Consider the following 21,578-nt stretch of genomic DNA (forward strand, 5'->3'; position numbering starts at 1 on the left):
ATTCCTGTGAAAATTAGGATGACTCAAACATTCCTTCTAGGTCCTTAAAATAAAGGGTGAGTATTAAAGACATTCCATTTTTGAACGATCCAAAAAAAAAATCTTTTTTCTGAGAGATCTGGTAAGAGAGGTGAAATCATCTCAGCTCGTTGAACACAAATAAACGTTCTGGCCATCCTTCGCTGCGTGATTAAACCATTGTCTTAGTCACAGCCTGGCCTCTAATTTCCAAGTGAATGCATTGCCTTTGAGTCATTTTTTCAAGGAGAGAGGGAAAGAGAAGGATCATGAGATAATTAACTTTTTCACTTTTGATCTCAGAGTCAAATCACACACTCTGAGGCTGCAAGCTGGTTGTTTCCACCACAAGGTGCAATTTGAGGCACACCTTATACTTCCTTCCTAAGAAATTGATTCCTGGTGAGGAAGCCCCAGGTGGAACACAAAGGAGTGTCAGAGAAAGACAAAGCCAGTCTACCACATTGGCTGTCCTTGTATGTGGCAGGAGGCAGTAATGTAAAAGTTTCTGCTGCTCACAAACAAAATTAGACTCAATGGCACTGACAGGGAGGCTTGCTTTAAAGCAAAATTTATCTTCCATTTTGAAAATTTCCCAAGTGATTGTGATCAGGTAAGTGGGGAACCTGGAAGCAAATCAAATTTGAAACTTGTGGACCTTCATCTACTTGTTAGGAACTGAGACACCCTTTAGGGGCAGAGTATAAAAACTCTACAGCAATTCCACACCAAGGTACCATATTTTTATGCAAATAACGTGCACCTTCTGCATTGTTTACTGGCAACACCCGTTCCTCCTTTCTCCCAGGTATTTTCTAAATACTAAATATTTTTTTACAGCAATATATATATGAGGATTGGCATGGCAGCACTTGTGAGGGTAGATATCCTCTTAGGTAATACCACATATATCCAAAAGAATTAAAAGCAGGCACTCAAACAGCTATTTATATGCTAATGTTCACAGCAGCCTTATTCACAATAGCCAAAAGGTCTAAAGGACCCGAGTGTCCATCAACTGATGAATCAATAAACGATAAGTGGTATATGTGTATAATGGAATATTATTCTGTCATTAAGAGAAATGAGCATTTGATAACTACTAGCACCTGGACGAACTTTGAAAACATGCTGAGCGAAACAGGCCAGATACAAAAGGACAAATATTATATGATTTTACTTATATGAAATATATAGAACAGGAAAATGCATAGAGACAGAAAGTAGATTAGAGGTTACAGGGGCTAGAGGAGGTGGGATGGGGAGTTATTGCTTAATGGGTATAGAGTTTCTGTTTAGAGTGATAAAAAATTTTGGGAAAAAGTCGTGATGGCTGAACAACATCATGAATGCAATTAACACCACTGAAATATACTCTTAAAATAGTTCAAATGACAAATTTTATATTATATAAACATATATATACATGGCAAGCTACCGCTGCTAACCAAAGGGTCTGCAGTTCAAATCTACCAGTCACTCCTTGGAAACTCTATAGGGCAGTTCTACTCTGTCCTGTAGGGTCTCTAAGAGTCCATATCAACTTGACAGCAGTGGGTTTGGTGTTTTGTTTCTTACTGGAGCCCTGGTGGCACAGTGATTAAGGGCTCAGCTGCTAACCAAAAAGTTGGCAGTTCGAATCTAACAGCTGCTCCTTAGAAACCCTAGGGGGAAGTTCTACTCTGTCCTGTAGGGTCGCTATGAGTTGGAATAGACTCAATGGCAATGGTTTTATTTATTTTTTTTAATACTTATCACCTCAATAGTTTTTTTAAAACTCTATAAAGTAAAAAAAAAAAATTCCAAAAACCTAAAAACGCAAGCTAAAACTTGAAAATCAGTATCAGTATTGCTCTGGTCAATCAAAGATATTAACTTTCTCTAGGTGCCCTATTTTCTCATTGCTAAATTTCTAGGAATTTGCTATGTTTCAAATGTCTAATAGAAATTGTCTTTCTAACTAAAATAAAGACGGCCAACTATCTAATCATTCTTGCTTTGCTTTACCCATTGCCCTTTGCCATCGAGTTGATTCCGATGCACAGCAACCCTGTAAGACAGAGTAGAAATGCCCAATAGGGTTTCCAAGGAGCCCCTGATGGATTCGAACTGCTGACCTTTTGGTTAGCAGCCGTAGCTCTTAACCACTACCACTGTGCTACCAGGGTTTCCTTCTTTGCTTTTTTCTAGTGCCATCGACACTTTGCTTTAGCTATGCTTAAAACATTCTAAAAGGCAAGTGTGAGAGTTATGTGCTGGTTGAAAGGTAAATGTCAGCTTCAGGCCCTTTGACTTTTCGAGAGTTGCAAGAAAATCAGCCCATCTCACCTACCTCCACTCCAAAGCCAGGGCAGTCTCACTCCCCCATGCCCTATCCACCATTTTGAACATGATTGGACACTCAGTTTATGAATTCCTCTCATATCAAGCTGTTCATGAATTCAGTCAACTGTAGGAGATCACATTTGATAACATATTGGCCAACCTTCTACCATCTGGCGGACACCCTCATCTTTCACCATCTTCTTCCTGTCTCTGTTTCTCTCTTTGCTGCTTTCCGTCTCTGGACCAAAATATGTGCCATGCAAACCATTTAGCTACCACTTTTTAAAACTTTAATATGTCCTTGAGTTCTCACTTTCCACCCTACATAGCATATTTAAGTTTTTCTTTTGGTCCTTTTAAAACTAATATAGCAATTGTTGAAAATACATTTCTCCAATGCATAACACATGTATCTTTAATGAATAATAATTCATTATGTCTTTCGATGAATAAAAACAATGAAAGAGTTACCCATTGTTGAATATAATTTAACAAATTGATTCTTTCAACAGATATGAATTCCATATTGTCTGAAGTATGAGTACTACTGGCTAAGAAGTTTTCTAAAGACCTTCCAACTCTAAAGAAGAGGAGAAATCCTAACCCATCTTCATTTGTTGAGTGAATTGGCAGTACGAGGGGCTTCTCCCAACCTCTTAACTATCTTTGGAAAATATTAGTCCAATGTTGTCTACTTCTAATACCTGGATTTAGAGTAAAGACATTCTGTTTTTATCTGAAACCTCCAAGAGTCACTGTTACTTCTCTCACCTTTTCATTGTTTGTTGTTTCTGTTTGTTTGTATTGCTAAGGTATTTTTAGATCCAGGAGAAAGAAGAGGAAGAAAAAAAAAAAGATAATTGTCCCAGAATTTATCTTCTAGGGTATTTTAAAGATAAGTGAATATTAAAGAGCTTTTAAGAAAGGAAGAGTTAAAAGTAAGTCAAAATAGATGTATAATAATTGCCTTTGGATTCTTATGGCATGAGCCTAAAGAAATTTGGAAATCACTGTTTAAAGTTTGTAATAAGTTCAAGGGCAATCAGTATTCTCTCTTCATTCTCCTACAAAATGTTGCTTTCCAAATATGGCCGATTTCTGAAATGACTGGGGACAACACTTCTTCCTACATCCTTCCCATATCAGGGTCCCCTGCCACCCTGATGGTTCTGAAAAGTTTTCCACATTGAAGATGTTTTCCTAAATGAATGATCATTTTTATTATATTATCTTTGTTTTTAAATACAGATAAAAGTCTATAGAGATTCAAATGAGCTAAAAGCATGAACTCCTGTCTTCCCACAACGCACAAGTCCCTTTAAGGTACATTCCTGGGAAAAATAGAAGCCAATGCACATTCCAGGTCCCAATTTTCAAAATCAGTGTTTATCTTCAAAAATACTTCTCACAATTAATGTGTTTGATGGAGAAAAATATGGAAAAATAATTAGAAAGTACCCTCTTTATTTGCATTTTTCAGTCCCATTCCTGGTTAAATTAGTAGGATGCTTATTTTTTTGTTCTATTGGTTCGCATTTTCTGTGGAGTGATAATTAAGTCTCAGCCACGATGAATGACCCACTAGCTCTACAAGACTTTCTACTGGGTAGTTTGTGAAACGAGAACTTTCATGGAAAGGCACAGAGACTGTGGGATATTAGAACTAACACCGGTGAGCTCCAAAAGGTAGAGACAAGTATGAATTCCTCTCCGGAAACTGCTGAAATTCAGCTCTTATTTCCCTGGAGTATGTGCGTGTTGGGACTGAAAGGGGAGATTCCAAAATCTCTGTAAACTTGCAAATGCAAAATGTACAAATCACTGAACTCTGTTACAATGTCTGTTGGATGGAACTGGCAAGAAGCCGGAGCTGAAAGTAATGGTGTGGACGGCCTCACCCCATTACTTTCAAAGCAATTGATTCTGTTGTAGCCATTATATCATTCTCAATTTAAAAAGAAAAAAAATATGGAGGTGGTTTATCATCTCTCCCTTCTAATAGGTAGGAATATAAATTTGCCTTCATTGTGGGATAAGTGAACCAAATACAAGGTGTTCAGCTTCTCAGTCTCTGCATCTGACCCAATAATGCAACATGTGCTCAGCTCAGCTGCCAACATTTATATTTGCTTCCTCTGTGAGGGAGTCCTGGGGTTGTGTGTTCATCTAAAGTGGCTTCTGAGAGTCAGATCAGCTTGAAGGGAAAAGATACTTATCAAAGTCTGTCACCCCTCACTGCTTGAATATAATAAATGATGTCATGGTAAGATAGCAGGGATCTTTTAGAGTCGGGCGTCACTATTGTTGTCTTTCTTTTGGTAAGTGAATTTTCTTTTTGTGTATTATCAGCTAGAAAGTAATAGATTATTGATTAAGAATGCTTATATTGTCTTGCAGGGTGGTTTTTTGTTTAATGCTGATGACTCTTCCTAATTCGGAGACAAGTTAGGGAAAATTCTGTACTCAGTACTAAATACACAATGACTCAAATTTGGGGGCTTTTTTTGTGCAAAAGTCTTTCTGCCAGCATTAGTTTATGAATGAATTTATGAATGAATGCAGGATCAAGCGAGTAAACAAATGAATAAATCCCAGAAAAGAGTATGATATCAGCAGAGAAAATGAAAAGTGTAAACTAAAAGTGAGTAGAGTCAGGAACATTTTAAAAGTTTTCAGTTGTTCCGTTAATTCTTAACTGAATTATTAAGTGAACTCAATATCAAAAATTTGAACAACTGTCTCCTTTGCCATGAGTCCAGAAGAACTGGATGGTGCCTGGCTACCATTACTGAACATTTTGATCAGAGATTCTATTGGAGAATCTTTGATCAAAAGGGGGAAAATGTAGAACAGAATTTCAAATTCTTATAGAATTCAGTCTTTCCTGAAACTATTGTTTTGAGATATCTTTAAGCCCTACTCTTTAAACCAAAAATATCTCCTAAATTCTTCTTAAAACCAAACAATAGTACTCTTTAAACCAAAAATATCTCCTAAATTCTTCTTAAAACCAAACAATAGTTTAGCTTAACTAGTAAAAAATGTCTGCCTTGAGCACTGTGTTCTTTTAAGATCTGTCTGTATGGAATCAAATTGACAACAGTGAGTCAGTGAGTTTATGTTAGTGGAGGGTGTACAAATTGGAAAAGAAGGGTGAGAATGGTTGTACAAGCCAAAGAATGTAATCAATATCACTGAATTGTACATGTAGAAATCATTCAATTTGTGTATGTTATGCTGTGTATATTCTCAGTAACAATGAAAATAAAATAAATCATATTAAAAATATTTGCACATAAATGACTTCTGGTTTCTGCTCTCTCTTGTAACAAGCTTGGAAGTCATCATTTTCATCCTTACAACAACAACAACAAAGGAAACTCAAAAAACTGAAAATTAGTGACTATGCTTGGATCTGTCAGAGAACTGAGGTTGCATGGCAAACTACTACTCCAAAATCCGGAGAAACAGGCACACAGAGAATTTGAGCAACTGAGATCTGCTTACCTGGAACAGAAGTTAATGGAGATATAAACTGGTCCCAAAACCCATTGCCATCGAGTCAATTCTGACTCACAGCAGACCTATAGGACAGAGCACAACTGCCCAACAAGGTTTCTAATGCTGCAAGTCTTTATGGAAGCAGACTGACACATCTTTCTCCTGGGAAGTGGCTGGTGGGTTTGAACCACTGACTTTTCTGTTAGCAGCCGAGTGCTTAACCACTGCAGAAGAGGGCTCTTTATAAACTAGTAGGAACACTTAAATGGCTATTTTGGTGTATTGTTGAAGACTATTGGGACCAGCGTGAGAATTAGAAACTCTTAGGTATCGTAGTTTAAGGGGATACCTCACACTTTTGTGATCTTTACCTCCAGGAACCTCACTGGATCCTGACAGTGAAGATCTAAGAAAGATCTTGTGGTTCTGGTAAGGGGAGGAGAAATCATTGTGAAATATACTGTCTTCTCCATACAAAGGCCTAGTCTCCAGGTCAAAAGATTTTGCCAGAGTCTTATCCCACCTGGAAAAACTGTATTTCTCTCACTGTACCCCGTCCATCTTCTTGCCTTACCAAAGGGGACTGCCTCTGAGGAATCCTTTGGGAAATCCACAATCAACAGAGGAGACAAAAATAAGGACACTTGAGAAATTTGAAGTTCTAGCACCTATAGCTACAGAAAAAAAAAAAAAAAAAGGAAACCCCAGTCCTAGCCAGATTAACATAAATCCTTGCACTAAAGACTTATGTATGTAGGTTCCTATCATTACTCAATACACGTCTGGCTCTCAAGAGAAAAATTACAGGCCATGTCATAAGGCAAGAAAAAAATATAAACTAAAGAGACAAAGCAATCATAGGAACCAGATTCAGATATGACAGAGATGTTGGAATTATCAGAAAGGATATATGAAATAACTATGAATAATACATTAAGGGCTCTAATAGAAACTGTAGCCAGCATGCAAGAACAAACGAGTAATGTAAACAAAAAAAGAAAACCAAACTCATTGCTGTAGAGTCAATTCTAACCCATAGTGACCCTAAGCAGAGAGATGAAAACTCTAACAAAGAGTAAAAAGTAAATTCTAAAAAAATCAAAACCACTGTAACAGAAATGAAGAATGTCCTCAGTGGGCTCATCGGTAGACTGCACATATCCAAGGAAAGTACCAATGAGCTTAAAGGTAGACTAATAACAAATGACAATGCCAATTTCTGGTAAGGATGTGGAACAATGAGCACTCTTATTCATTGTTGGTCGGCATTTTGAAAGTTCCTTACAAAGCTAAACATATTGCTAACATATAGTTCAGCAACCGCTCTTATAGGTGTTTACTTAAATGACCTGAAAACTTATGTCAGCAAAAAATACCTGCGTGTGAATATTTATAGGGATTTTATTCATAATCACCAAAAAATGGAAGCAGCCAAGATGTTCTTCTATAGGTGAATGCATAAACAAACTGTGGTACATCTATACAATGAATTAATATTTAACAATAAAAAGGAAAGAGCTATCAAGTGACACAAGATACAGATGAAACTTAGATGAGATTTCTAAGTGAATGAAGGCAGTTTGAAAAAGCAACATACTTCATTATTACAATTAGGGGACATCCTGGAAAAGGCAAACCTATAGATATAGTATATAGATCAGTGCTTGCCAAGGGGGCAAGGTGAGGGGAGGTGATGACACTATTCTGAGTGATAATATAATGGTGTATTTGTCAAACCCATAGAACTTTACAGTACAAAGAGTGAACCCTAATGTTTGCAGATTTAAAAAAAAAATTACAAGGTTGAGGTATTCCAATATAGAATGCAGAATGTGATAAATGAATCTAATTGTATTAAAAAGGTATGAAACAACCTCACTGAAGGTGGTGGGGGAAAAAAGTTCTGACCTAAATTATTTTAGAGAACAGTCAAATTAGTAAAACCAAAGGCAAAAGATACACATGCATTGTAGTCTACTTAACAAAGTTGCTTCCCATGGTGGTATGGGTTAACAGTTCTCAAACAACTATACTTGCATATTGGAATTAAGCAATTAATTAAGCAATTAAGTAAATGGGTGATAGATAATAGGACCCAGGTTTCTCACTGTTGAAGTGTTAAATTACAGAGCAGCAAGGGGAAGAGGCTAGAATGATCCATGCAATAATAGATTAGAGTTGGAAACATCAGTATAACTTACTATAGATACAAATGGCTATCAAAAAAAACCCAAAACCACACCCACTGCTGTCCAGTCGATTCCAACTCGTAGCAACCCTACAAACGGCTACGTATAAAACTATTTAAAGACACATGTTTATACATGAGTTAGCATATAAGCATAGATTTCCTTCTCTGTCAGCTGATAGGGCCAAGGAACAATGGCACACAGGAGAAACAAGCACACTTACCACCCAGACTTAAGTGTGCAATCGGAGGAACCATGGCTTCTTGAAGAAATGACTGATTCTAGGACTGAGGAAGGAAAATATAAAATGAGATTAGAGAGTCTGGTAGTGCCAGAAAGTAAGAAAGTGCTCAAAACACAAAACAAAAAAACATAATTATGGCATATGTCAAAGAGACACCAGAGTCAACTGAAAGATCTCTCAATGGACAAAACTGGAGAAAATTGAGGGGAAAAAAAAGGTGAATATAGTGTTAGATTATAACCCAGAGTAGAAACTAAATATCCATGAGTCCATACTGATATAAATACATGATTTAATAAATAAATGGGAAAGAACAGACAAATCTCCTTTGCAGGAGCATCCCAAATAATTTATGTAGATACTGAACCCGTAAAGAGGATGGAACACGATTCTTTACACTTTTAATGTGAGTTACACAAAGTACATTCTTCCAAAGAGTACAGTAAGAAAAGCAGGAGAAAAAAAAAAAAGTAACTTTACAGCGAAGAAAATCTAACGCACATTAGCTCAGCCAGGTGATTACTTTTAACAGCAGTGATGAGTCATACTAACAGCATGTACCCTTGATATGATATCATGAGGCTAGCACTTTCCTCTGTGCTCTTCCTTCCAAAACCCCATAAATCTAGTGGACTCATTAGGAAAAAACATCAGAAGAATGTCAATTGAAGGATGTTCTGCAAAATACCTGACCAGTACTCTTCAAAACTCTCAAGGTCATCAAAGCAAGGAAAGTCTAAAAATCTGTCACAGCCAAGAGGAGCCTAAAGAAACACGACAACTAAACTTAAAGTGATACCATGTCAGGGATCCTGTAACAGAAAAATGACAAGTAAAAACAAAGGAAATCTGAAAAAATTATGGACTTTAATTAATGAACCAAACAAACCAAGCCCGTTGCTGTCCAGTCGAGTCAATTCCAACTCATACCAACCCTATAGAACAGACTAGAACCACCCCACAGGGTGTCCAAGGAGAAGCTGGTGGATTTGAACTGCTAACCTTAATATTGGTTTAGTAATTGTGACAAATATGCCATTCTATTATACCTGTTGCCATCGAGTCCATTTGGACTCACAGTGACCCTATAGTGACTCTATAGGACAGAGCAGAACTGCCTCATAGGGCTTCCAAGGAATGGCTGATCAGTTCACACTGCTGACCTTTTGGTTAGCAGCCAAGCTCTTAACCACTACACCACTAGGGCTCCATAAACTAGGTGCGAGTCATATGGAAATTCTATACAATCTTCACAATTTTTCTGTAAATCTAAAACTATTCTAAAACAACATTTATTAAAAAAAAATCTTATATATGCCTTTAATCATTAGCCAATATCTTCCAGTTTCAAGTTACAATCTCTCTTGCTAGACTGTTATATCTATTAAAGGCTTACATTTTCACCTGCCTCTCTACATGTAGTTTCTCTCTTTATTAGTATATATACAGTATATATAAATCCATTGCTGTTGAGTCGATTCTGACTCATTGTGACCCTACAGGACAGAGTAGAACTGCCCCACAGGGTTTCCAAGGAGCCCCTGGTAGATTCAAACTGCCGACCTTTTGGTTAGCAGATATATATATATATATATATATATATATATATATATACATCTCAGTTTGTTACCTTGGGGAAATGCACATTGCTGTGATGCTGGAAGTTACGTCACCCATATTCAAATACAAATTGAAGAGGAGTGGTGTTGCATTCATTGTCAAAAAGAACATTTCAAGATCTATCCTGAAGTACAATGCTGTCAGTGATAGGGTAATATCCATGTACCTACAAGGAAGACCAGTTAATATAACTATTATTCAAATTTATGCACCAACCACTAAGGCCAAAGATGAAGAAATTGAAGATTTTCACCAACTTCTGCAGTCTGAAGTTGATCGAACATGTAATCAGGATGCATTGATAATTACTGGAGATTGGAATGCAAAAGTTGAAAACAGAAGGATCTGTAGTTGGAAAATATGGCCCTGGTGATAGAAATGATGACGGAGATAGAACAATAGAATTTTGCAAGACCAACGACTTCATTGCAAATATCTTTTTGAAACAATATAAACGGCATTTATACATATGAACCTCACCAGATGGAATACACACGAATCAAATGGGTTACATCTGTGGAGACAATGGAAAAGCTTAACATTATCAGTCAGAACAAGGCCAGGGGCCAGGGACCGACTGCAGAAAAAACCAGCAATTGCTCATATGCAAGTTCAAGTTGAAGCTGAAAAGAGTTAGAACAAGTCCACAGGATCCAAAGTATGACCATGAGTATATCTCACCTGAATTTAGAAACTATCTCAAGAACAGATACGACTCATTGAACATTAATGACCCAAGACCAGGTGAACTGTGGAATGACATCAAGGACATCATATATGAAGGAAGCAAGAGGTCATTAAAAATACAGAAAAGATCAAAATGGATGTCAGAAGAGACTCTGAAGCTTTCTCTTGAAAGTAGAGTGGCCAAGGAAAAAGGAAGAAATGATGAAGTAAAAGAGCTGAACAGAAGATTTTAAAGGGTAGCTCGAGAAGACAAAGAAAAATATTATAATGATATGTGCAAAGACCTGGAGTTAGAAAACCAAAAGGGAAGAACACGCTCACCATTTGTCAAGCTGAAAGAACTGAAGAAAAAATTCAAGCCTCAAGTTGCAATAATAAAGGATTCTACAGGAAAAATATGAAATGGCACAGAAAGCATCAAAAGAAGATGGAATGAATACACAGAGTCGTTATACCAAAAAGAACTGGTCGATGTTTAGCCATTTCAGGAGGTGGCATATGATCAGCAAACTGATGGTACTGAAGGAAGAGGTCCAAGCTGCACTAAAGGCACTGGCAAAAAACAAGGCTCCAGGAATTGATGGAATACCAAATGAGATGTTTCAACAAATGGATGCAGTACTGGAATTGCTCACTCTTCTATGCCAAGAAATTTGGAAGACATCTACCTGGCCAACCAACTGGAAGAGATCCATATTTATCCCTATCCCCCAAAAAGGTGATCCCGCCGAATGCAGAAATTATCCAACAATATCATTAATGTTAAACACAACTAAAATTTTGCTGAAGATCATTCAGAAGCGTCTGTAGCAGTACGTTGACAGGGAACAGCCAGAAATTCAGGCCGGAATCACAAGAGGACATGGAACAAGGGATATTACTGCTGATGTCAGATGGATCCGAGCTAAAAGCAGAGAAATCCAGAAAGAAGTTTACCTGCATTTTATTGACCATGTAAAGACATTCGACTCTGTGGATCATAATAAATTATGAGTAACACTGAGAGGAATGGGAATTCCAGAACACTTAACTGTACTCATGAGGAAACTGTACATAGATCAAGAGGCAGTTGCTCAGACAGAGCAGGGGGATGCTGAGTGTCTTAAAGTCAGGTAAGGTGTGTGTCAGGGTTTTGTTCTTTTACCATAATTATTGCATCTGTATCCTGAGCAAATAATCAGAGAAGCTGGATGATATGAAGAAGAACAAGGCATCGGGATTGGAGGAAGACCCATTAACAACCTGCAATATGCAGATGACACAACCCTGCTTGCTGAAAGTGAAGAGAACTTTGAAGGACTTACTGATGAAGAACAAAGATTACAGCCTTCAGTATGGATTACACCTCAACATAATGAAAACAAAAATCCTCACAACTGGACCAATAAGAAACATCAAGATAAACAGAAAAGACTGAAGTTGTCAAGGATTTCATTTTACTTGGATCCACAATTAACACCCATGGAAGCAGCAGTCAAGAAATCAAAGCTGCATTGCACTGAGCAAATCTGTTGCAAAAATGTCACCTTGAAGATAAGGTGCACCTGCTCCAAGCCATGGTATTTTCAATAACCTCATACGCATGGGAAACCTAGACAATGAATAAGGAAGACCGAAGAAAAATTGATGCCTTTGAATTATCCTGTTGGTGATGAATATTGAATACACCATGGACTACCAAAAGAATGAACAACTCTGTCTAGGAAGAAGTACAAACAGAATGCTCCTTAGAAGGAAGAATGGCGAGACTTCTTCTCACACACTTTGGACGTGTTATCAGGAGGGATCAGTCCCTGGAGAAGGACATCATGCTTGGTAAAATAGAAGATCAATGAAAAAGAGGAAGACCATCAACAAGATGGATTGAAACAGTGGCTGCAACAATGGGCTCAAGCATAAAAACAATTGTGAGGATGGCACAGGACCAGGCAGTGTTTCGTTGTGTTGTACATAGGGTCGCTATGAGTCAGAACAGACTCGACAGCACCTAAGGACAACAACAAACATTATGTATCTGTATCTGTATCTGTATCTGTATCTGTATCTGTATCTGTATCTGTATCTGTATCTGTATCTGTATCTGTATCTGTATCTGTATCTGTATCTGTATCTGTATCTGTATCTGTATCTGTATCTGTACACGTACACGTACACGTACATGTATACGTATATACACACATATATATGGAAACCCTGGTGCATAGTAGTTAAGAGCTATGGCTACTAACCAAAAAGTTGGCAGTTCAAATCCACCAGGTGCTCCCTGAAAACCATATGGGACAGCCTACCCTGTCCAATAGGTTCACCATGAGTGGGAATCGACTTGACAGAAATCTTTTTTTTTTTTCTGTATACATGTATATGCGAAGCCCTGGTGGCTCAGTGGTTAAGAGCTCAGCTGCTAACTAAAAGGCTGGCAGTTTGACCCCACCAGCAACCCCTTGGAAACCCTATGGGGAAGTCTTACTATGTCCTATAAGATCACTATGAGTCAGAATCAACTTGACAGCAAGGAGGTTTTTTTTTTTTTTTTTTTTAAATATAACCCAGTGCCGTTGAGTCGATTCCGACTCATAGAGACCCTATAGGACAGGGTAGAACTGCCCCATAGAGTTTCCAAGGAGCGCCTGGCGGATTTGAACTGCCGACCCTTTGGTTAGCAGCTGAAGTACTTAACCACTAAATATATGTACAATTAATTTATCACCAACAACATAAATATTATAGGGTCTTCTGTCTATTGTCCTATAAAATGGCTGTTTCCCAGTATGCTAAGGCTGTCTAACATGCCTGTAGATAGATGTGCACAATCTTAATTATATCTAAATTTGTTTTTTGTTTTGAAGAAGACTGCAATTTTGCTCTGACAACTGTCAATCGGACTCAAACTGCTCTCTTAAAAAGAACTAGTTTTCATCTATTAGACTCAACTTTTAACTAAACATTGAAGATAAAAGCTACTAAGGTTTAAAACAGCTATAAAGTAGCTTTAACATGCAGATGTATAATGTTAGATCTTTTTGAAAAAACAACAAAAGTGTATTTAATACCAAAAATTCATCAGCCTTGCTAGTTTCGCACGCTCTCTGAATGTGGTTCTACAGTCAGGTAAATGGTGAAAACCTAGTGAGACTCAGAGTGCCTGTCTTTTGGAGGCACATTTACTTTTGAACAAAAACACAACCAGAAGCATAAAATGACAAATTGCAAGTTCAGATGCTAAACTGTAAAACCGGATTGATATTTACACCTGCAATTACACACCAAAGCACACGGTGCATTACATACTGCAGACAGATGCGTGATCACATTTTCTAGGCACAGCTTAACTGCCACAAACCACAGCCTACACTGATACACAAGGAGATTTCTCGTCTATAATCATAACGGTAGTGATGTGGCAACGGTGTGACCATTTTTGAGTTATGATTTCCAAGGAAGTCTTCCATTACCTGATCCAGCTTTAAGGCTACTTCTTTTTCAAAGGAAATAGATGAACTATTGAAAGTAAGAAGATACAATTTTTATTCCTTGGTGACAAACATTTTGTATTTTTTGGGTCTCTGAGGGCTTCAGTGTTATCCATTTGAAAGCTTATTTCTATATAGGCAAGAGAGGGAAACGAAAACGAAAGGATTGAAAAAAAGAGAGAACTACATGAAACATTTATTGGGTAAAATTCTGCCTCATGATGAGAACTATGTGAGATTTTGAAATCACCCAGACTTTCTGGCTTCAGAGATATGGAAGAAAAAATACACAAGGTATAAATAAAGAACAGGCATACCTCAAGAAGGCTTAGTTATGGGAAAAGGAAGAAATTCTAACAAATATTTCTTCATTTACTCAAAGGAACCTCTGAAAATATAATCTCTCTAAACAAATAGTTCAGTAAAAAGCTTGAAATATACCAAGAAGCTATTTCAAGATCACAGAATAAAAAAAATTGTAAAAAATCATGAACATTATAGAGCTTCAAGTTACAATACAGGTGACAATAAAATAAATACAGATTAAAATATAACCAATTATATGTTGGGCGTATTAGGGAAAATAATACAAAAAATACAAAATAGGATTTCCAGAACACTTATCTGTGCTCATGAGAAACCAGTACATAGACCAAGAGGCAGTTGTTTGGACAGAACAAGGAGATACTCAGTGGTTTAAAGTCAGGAAAGGTGTGTGTCAGAGTTGTATCCTTTCACCATACCTATTCAATCTGTATGCTGGCAGATAATCAGAGAAGCTGGACTGTATGAAGAAGAACGGGGCATCAGGATTGGAGGAAGACTCATTAACAACCTGCGTTATGCAGATGATATAACCTTGCTTGCTGAAAGTGGAGAGGACTTGAAGCACTTACTAATGAAAATCAAAGACCACAGCCTTCAGTACGGATTATGCCTCAACATAAAGAAAACAAAAATCCCCACAATTGGACCAATAAGCAAAATCATGATAAATGGAGAGAAGATTAAAGTTGTCAAGGGTTTCATTTTACTCAGGTCCACAATCATCATCCATGGAAATAGCAGTCAAGAAATCAAAAGATGCATTGCATTGGGCGAATTTGCTGCAGAGGACCTCTCTAAAGTGATGAAAAGCAAAGATGTCTCTTTGAAGACTAAGGTGCGCCTGACCCAAGCCATGGTATTTTCAATTGCATCATGTGCATGTGAAAGCTGGATGATGAATAAGGAAGGCCAAAGAAGAGTTGATGCCCTTGAATTGTGGTGTCAGCAAAGAATATTGAATATACCATGGACTGCCAAAAGAACGAACAAACCTGTCTTGGAAGAAGTATAACCAGAATGCTCCTTAGAGGCAGGGATCCGTCTTACATAATTTGGACATATTTTCAGCAGGGATCAGTCCCTGGAGAAGGACATCATGCTTGGCAGAGTACAGGGCCAGCAGAAAAGAGGAAGACCCTCAGTGAGGTGGATTGACACAGTGGCTGAAACAATGAGCTCAAGCATAACAACGATTGTGAGGATGGCACAGGACCGTGCCGTGTTCTGTTCTGTTGTGCATGGAGTTGCTATGAGTCAGAACCGACTCGAGGGCACCTAACAACAACAACAACAGTACAAAATAAAAGATAAATAAGCTATAAGTCATTGTAATTAAAATAATAGGTATGGAAAAGAAAGAAGAGAAGGATTTCTGAAGATCAGAAATAAGTAATCAGAAAAAATACTACAAATATAAAAGAAGAAAACTATATCGAATATCCAGATCAAAAAAAGTCGGAGGTTAGAAAAACAAAGAATCAAAGGGGCCCACAGGCACACAAAACAAGGCATACAGAAGTTGCAAAATTTTAGTTTGAATCTATATCTCTATGAGTCAGAATTGACTCAATGGCACTGGGCTGGGTATGATCACACTCAATGTCGTAAGAGACTAGAACCAATGTTTTCAGCACTAATTCATTAATGGTTGAACAATATTTCATCATAAGAATATAAAAGATCATCCCTTCTTGAGAATATCTGAACATAATTCACTATTTTATATAGACCAGTTTTATAGGAATACAGCTTTTTTGTTTTTTGGTAAGAATAGCTGTTTCATGGCATCATACGTAGGCAGATTCAGATTGCCACTCTCTGAAGATCAGATATCTAATCCCATGATGCCTGAAACCTAGGGAGAAATTTTAGTGGAATTAACCCAAAGCTGCTTTCATTTCAGAACTTGGAGGAGGTCAGTTTACTCCAAATTTTCTTGTGTTCATGTAGTCCACCAAGTGTCTTAAGAACCTTTTACATGTCAGACACAGTGCTAAGTAATAAGGTTACAACGATGAGCAAAACGGACATGATCCTTGCCCTCATGGAGTTTACAGCTTTGTGAAGAAACTGACTTGAATTAAATAATCACACAAATAGTCACAAGCTGAGGTAAATTTTACAAACTAGATGGCTCTATGAGGACATGTAACAATGAGAACTGATCTAATATGAGGAACCAGGGAGGATTACCAGAGACAGTGATGTTTGATCTGAGAGTTACAGGAATGGAAGTGGGGGCCAAGAAAGAGATTTCCAGGTGGAGCAAACAGCAAGTGCAATTTCCCTGAACGGGAAAGAAGACAGCACATTTAAAGAAAAGAGTAGAAGTCCAACATGGTAGCCATTAAGAGGAAACCAAAAAACTCACTGCCATGGAGTTGATTCCGACTCATAGCGACCCCATAGCGTTTCCAAGGCTCTAAATCTCTATGGAAGCAGACTGCCACATTTTTCTCCTGTGGAGCTGCTGGTGTTTTGAACCACCAACCTTTCGGCTAGCAGTTGATCACTTTAAACATTGCACTACCAAGGCTCCTTAGCCATTAAGAGAGATGCAAGGGAAAAAAAAAAAAAAAAAAAACGGCAATATAAGAGGTCACAGACCTCATCTTGCAAAGCATTGCAAGTCTCATTAAGGATGGGATTTTAATCCTTATCCTGAAAAAAGCAAAGACAATACAGAACTTTAAGCATCAAATAGACGTGATCACATTTTCATTTTAAAAATACTTGGTTTGCTATATGGAAATGTGATTAGCTGGGGAGACGCAGAGAACCAATTAGAAGGCTGTTCCAATTGCTCAGGTGAGAGGTGATGTTAAGTTGAACAAGGGTTCTGGTTGTGCAAGTAATAAGTAGATCGATTTGAAAGGTCATTCATGATAAAAATTAGTAGTAGATGGATAAAGAAATAAGGTAAGGGAGGTATTAAGGGCATCTAAGAGGTCTGCACCCCTGAAAAGTTGGAAACTTGCTCTAAAGGAGAAAACACTGCGAGAGACATTGACACAGACACTGTTGAGATACAATGAGTTTCCTTTGGGATAGACTAGAGGAGATGTTGATTAGGCAGTTGAATACACATGCTTTGACCTCGGAAGATATACTTCAGAGTACATACAATTATGTATATGTAATTTCTTATACCCAATATTATCATATATAATAATAATTTTGCCCATCACATAAAAAGAAATTTTAGAATTCATAGATTGTTTTTAAATTTTTACATTATACAAAAAGAGCTTGGTGAAGAAGGCAACTGCTCTTTTGACCTCTTCCATAGTCCTGGATTCCCCGGGAGGATTTGGAAAGGTAGAAAGTAAGAGACAACACAAAAGTTCCTTTTTTGGCATGTTCCAGTAGGTTACGCTTCAGTCTCTGATTAATTCTAAAATGATGCTGGAAATGGGGAATACCTTGCTGGAGTAAAAAGCAATTAACCTATCATGACATATGTTTTCTTCAGGTTGTATTAATTTTTGTTTAGCTAAGAACACTATTTATCTGAGAAAGAGTTGAAAGATACAAGTTGGAGCATAATATGGTAAGAACCTATGTGAAAAGTGAGAAATCAAAGAGTCTACAGATGCCAGACACGAAGGTGAAGCATTGGGCATGCTAGATGGAGCCAAGTTACCACATATGCTCTTTCTAACTGGTAGGACAAAAACCAGGGAGATAATCTCAAACCAAACACAGGTACCAGCAACCATTTTTTGTTTTGTTTTTGAAGTGGAAATCATTTCTTTCATATTCAGAAATTTCTTTCTTCTAGAATAGGAACCAATCAAAATGCATGGCTCATTCCAGGTGGAAACAGAAAAGCAGTTTCTAAACATTGGAATATTTTCTGATAATAATATTCTATATATAGAGAGATAATATCAGGTTTTCTTTTTAAATAAAAATTATAGTGACGCTAGGTTACTTGTTTGCAAATATTTTATCAGACTTGAGCATGGCTTAGTTATACGTAGTAGACACCGTCTGACCACCCAAATGCTCTCTTTGGGACAGAAGGGCTTATTCTTCCAGCTGCTTGGAGTGTCACCAGCTAGCAGCCCTCACCTCTCAGCTCCCTCTAGAAATATCCTGCATCTAAAAAGAGTTTCTCTGCTCAAGATCACACCACTTCCTTGGGGCAACCTGTATCCACTGACTGGTTTAAGGGGGGTATAAAGACTGAGCTTCTTTGTTCCTCCTTGAGACAACTCTGAAAGGTTATCTCAGCTTCAGTTTTCCAGTGGGGTATCTGTATCCTTTGTTAGGACTTTGACATGATAGCATTACAGGTGATCATAACCCTCTGGGCAATCTTGCTTCTTTCTCTTTCCGCATAATGCTTACTTTCCGTACCCCATCATGAAGGCATTGCTAAGGCATGAGCTTCCAAATAATATCCTGTAAAGATGGGATTTTATCTTCCAAGATGCAGAATATACTCTAAATCAACATATATTATATTGTGCTTTTCCCCCAAAGACAGAATGCAGAGCTGCAAATCAGAGGAAGAAAATAAGGGCAGCCCCACTTACTATTGCTTTGAGAAACCCTCTTGGGGGAAATTCATGCTTCTCATAGTCATAAATCCAAGCTTTGAAGGTTTGCAGGCCCTAGTGCTCAAATGGGAATGCTTTCACTTGGGGACAGAGAAAGAGTTTCATTGAACTTTAAGCTGTACCTGTCACCAGGTACATCAGACTCCTTGTGCTAAGGGAACAGAAGACAGTAAGAGGAGTGATTGACCTTGATCAACAGGAGGAAGTCGGGCTGCTGTTAGGGAGTAAAAAATGGGGGACTATTTAGAATCCAGGTGATCCTCTTAGGCAACTCTTGGTTCTGAATCCTTCCCAAATTTTGATAGTAAGGGGACAAATGCAACAACCAAAAGCAGAGAAGAGCATGGTGATAAGAGACATTTGAGGAATGAGAATCTCAGTCATTTAAACCAGCAGATGTGGTAGCTAAGGGTAAGGAGACACTTGAACGATTCTTCTACTAAGAGGAGGGACATAATAAACATCAGTCATGGGAAACCAGTTTAATTTGCAGGGCTATCATTTATCCCATTAGTCTTCATCTTATAATTTCACCCCAGGAAAAAAGACCACAAAAATTCTGAAGGAGCCGCTTCTTGAACTTACACAAGAAGCATACTTGAGGAATGCAAGGGGTAGACTGTATTGGAAGTTGTGGTGTGCCACTTAAAGATCTTCCTTTAAAACTAATGGATCTAGACCCCTAGCTGTTTGGAGGGCTTACAGACCTGGGCTTGATCTATAGCAAAACATCTGATCAGCAGGCACTATCTGGCCATTATAACCTGGGATTTCTAAAGTTGGCTACAAGGAATTCTATCTAGTTGCCTCAGCTGAATAGAGTTGCTTTATCCACAATCTCACCTTCTTCCTGGGGCAGCCTGCATCAGGTGAAATGATAGTAAGAAGGTCTGGACTGTTTCACTAACTTTGAGATAACTACAAAGGTTCAATTCCAGCTCCACAGTACCCTGTGGAGTCATCTGCAGCTTTTGTTATGATCGTACCATGGACCAACTTTGGCTCTGCCCAGTCCTGCTTCATTCCCTTCCCACAGAGGTGTAAATCCAGAGACTTTCCCCTTGTTAACTTCCTAAATACAGATCTCTACCTCAAGGTTAGCTTCCTGGGAAATTTAACATACAACATTGCCCATAGACAAGAGATGTTAATGAAATGTTTCTATCCTTTGGACAGAATATAGTCATATATTACCACAGTTTTAAGGAATGTTTAATAATGTACATAAAATTTCATAATGTAATGTTGAAAGAAAAAGATGCAAGATATAGAATATAATTATGAAGAAAGTGTGTGTGAGAGAGAGAGAGAAAAAACTGAAAGAAAATGTCCCAGATTCTTATAAAGGCTACCCAGGTTTCAGGTTTTTTTTCCTCTACACTTTTCCATGTTTTCTGAGTCCTCCACAATTAGTACGTATTTCTTTTTAATTGGAAAGAAATATTTTAAGGGACATCACATTGGTCTGATAACCTTATGTTTGGTACATTTTAGGATGTACATTGATGTTAATGAGATTTTCACACATAGCTAGGATGACTTTTTCCTGTTTATCATTTTAAGGGAGTTATAAACTACATCATGCTAGTTAATGTAATGGTTCCTTTTATGGTAAAACTGCATTTTCTGGCTTCCCTTAAAATAAAGTATTGAGTAGTTATTTTCAAATGTACACCCACAGAGGGAGTTTCACAGGTTAACATCTGGCTTGTCTGACTTAGAACAGGAGCCATAGCTGGGCACATTGCCCTTCCTGCAGTGCTCAAATACAGAGAATGGAGATGTGTGCAGGCTTCTGTGCTTGGACAGTGACAAAGCTTCTAATCCACAGGCATCAACTCCCTGGCCATTAGGACCCAGGCTTTCTAAAGGTGGTTACCAGGGGTGCTATCTAGTTACTTCTTTCAACCTACACTCCTCGTAACTCGCTTCCCTTCTGATGAACTTTGATCAAAAGCGATAGACATAGTGGAGAAAGAGGAGTGTCTGTGTGCACACATGAAAATGCACGCATGCACACACACGTGTTCATGAGCTCACACTTAAGGGGCAAGGTGCTGTCTCTTTTAAAAACCAAACAATTCCCTCAAGAGCTGATTTCTTCTAAATTGGAAAGATCCTTTCTATAGACTAACGGGTGATGTGATGTCTGGTTAAGTCATTCCCTTCCCACTACCAGCACTAGTAACTGGTACAGGTTGACAGGCCCAGGTAACCGCAATAGGCATCCACTGCCAGACGTCATTAAATGAACCAAGGAAAGAGGAGGATTAAAATATCCTACAACTGTAGTCTCAGGAATGAGAATGTAGCAACACAAGCCATAACAGGAGCACGGAGAGAGAGGTATTAACTGTCTTTCTAGTCTTGTTACCATTTTAAGATATCTCAGCATTTTGGAGGAAAATCTCACTCCTGTTACATATTTCCTAAAACTCACGTGATTTCTGCAAGTGTCATGCTACCTAAATCAGGCACATGCATTCTATTCCTTTTGTTCCTTCTGCTTTTTATATTCTCTCCCAGCAAAATCATTTTTTTCCAGCTAATAGAATATGAGGCACGTGACATTTTTTATCAGAAATGAAAATAGTCATGCTTTGCTTTTGGTAATTCGCTTCTACCATTGTAG

This window comes from Loxodonta africana, chromosome 27 (assembly GCF_030014295.1).
Source record: "Loxodonta africana isolate mLoxAfr1 chromosome 27, mLoxAfr1.hap2, whole genome shotgun sequence".
Classification (NCBI taxonomy): Eukaryota; Metazoa; Chordata; class Mammalia; order Proboscidea; family Elephantidae; genus Loxodonta; species Loxodonta africana.